We start from the raw sequence: 2,070 nt of genomic DNA on the forward strand, positions 1-2,070 counted from the left end.
CCTCTGGTAAATTTCAAAAGCCAGAAATATTGGCCATTTAGCCTGGCTAAAATTAGGTAATAGGAAATTTTAAATGGATTTCATTAAAAAGTGCTATGATTAAAAGTCATCTTAATTAAAAGTGGATATTCAACCTCTTTCCTGGCCCTGTTTTTCCAAGGGCTCCACCCTAAAGCCAATAACCAATTAAGAAACTTAAAAACTGGCAAATGAAAAATCTTACAACTACTGAAGTAATCTTCTGTCTGTCTGTCTTTCTGTGTAACTACATATGTGTTGTGTGTAATGTTTATATAAAAGAGCTCTAATTAGTTGGCTTAAACAAAAATAAACTCTTAAAAGCAAAATAGCTAGTCCTGGTGTCTGAGTGATTCCCAGGGCCCAGCAAAGGGACCAAGTCTCCAGAGCCCTGAAGACAAGGGGTAACACACCAAAATATGGACTCATTTTCCACTCCACCTTCATTGGCCAAGCAGCTGCCAAGAACAAAGGCCACATCTCCCAATACCTGGCAAACAAATGCAGTATTGCCTCATGAATCGATTGCTTCTCTGAGGTGCCCATGAGTGTATTTGGGGAGAGGCTTTGAGAACAAGTTGAAGAGCGACTGTCCTTCTATGAGACTGGAGAGATACCACGAAAGAATCTGGATGTCATGAAGGAAGCAATGGTTCAGGCAGAGGAAGCGGCTGCTGAGATTACTAGGAAGCTGGAGAAACAGGAGAAGAAATGCTTAAAGAAGGAAAAGAAATGGCTGGTTGCACTTGCCCTCACATCTTCAGAAAACAGCAGTAGTACTCCAGAGGAGTGTGAGGAGACGAGTGAAAAACCCAAATAGAAGAAAAAGCAGAAGCCCCAGGAGGTTCCTCATGAGAATGGAATGGAAGACCCATCTATCTCTTTCTCCAAACCCAAGAAAAAGAAATCTTTTTCCAAGGAGGAGTTGATGAGTAGTGATCTTGAAGAGACTGCTGCCAGCACCAGTCTTCCCAAGAGGAAGAAGTCTTCACCGAAGGAGGAAACAGTTAATGACCCCGAAGAGGCAGGCCACAGAAGTGGCTCCAAGAAAAAGAGGAAATTCTCCAAAAAGGAGCCAGTCAGCAGTGGGCCTGAAGAGGCAGCTGACAAGAGCAGCTCTAAGAAGAGAAAGTTCCATAAAGCATCCCAGGAAGATTAGAATGCAAACGGGCATTCTCTGGGAGGTGGGGCATACGATAGCCCAAGGTGACATCTCCCAACCTGTGCCCTGTTCCCCAATAAAAACAAATTCACACACACACACACGAAGCAAAATAAAAACAGTAATGCCTTCTAGTTCATGTAACTTCAGTAATCTTTGGCAAATAAAAATAGTTTTAAAGATTATTGATAAAAACATTTTGTCTAAATTATGCAGGTCAGATATTAGGTTTGCTAAAGGCTTTAAGGTCATAAACTGCTTTGACTTTTGAAAACTGTTCAATTTATTTTGAAGACATTAAATTCTAAATAAGGCATGGGGATGTATGGAATCAGCCATGCCCTCTAGCTATGCAAAGAAGGTTATAAAGAAAAGAGATTTTATATAAAAAAGGATGTTGTGTGGTAAATTCTTGTCCTAAAGTAAAAGGACTGGTTGTTTAAAAGAGGGATGTTTAGGGCAAGTCATAAAGTCTAAACATGTTGTACGTGGTCTGTGTAAGTCGTGAAAGAATTAAGAAAAGAAATTTATGCCAAAAATGTTGTACAATTTAAAGGTGATTAGGCCTCCTAAATGCTTCATAAAATGCTGCTATGACTCAACTGTACAGCTTGCCTGCTTTACAGCTAGGTAAGGTCTGGGACACATGGAGTTAGACACTGGAAAGAGTCAGACTTTATTTGCATTTCTCTCTGGGTCCTAGGCTCCACACCTAATACATAATTAAAATCCCTTACTTACCAAGGTTTTCACCAAAAGTAAAAGTCACTAAGAGTTAACATTGTAACATGTAATTGAGACTACTGAAAAAATAAGTTTACATACAAGATGTGTAAGAGAATAAAATGTGTTTTTGTAAGAGATTATAAGAAAGTACGGGAATGTAAATT

General features: G+C 39.4%; 1 pseudogene; it reads left to right on the forward strand.

Annotated features, from left to right (window-relative positions):
• The first annotated feature begins 328 nt into the window (after window positions 1–328).
• Window positions 329–1,177, forward strand: LOC103238584 (nucleolar protein 56 pseudogene; annotated as a pseudogene).
• Window positions 1,178–2,070: the final 893 nt, after the last annotated feature.

The sequence above is a fragment of the Chlorocebus sabaeus genome, chromosome 11 (assembly GCF_047675955.1).
Source record: "Chlorocebus sabaeus isolate Y175 chromosome 11, mChlSab1.0.hap1, whole genome shotgun sequence".
Taxonomy (NCBI): Eukaryota; Metazoa; Chordata; class Mammalia; order Primates; family Cercopithecidae; genus Chlorocebus; species Chlorocebus sabaeus.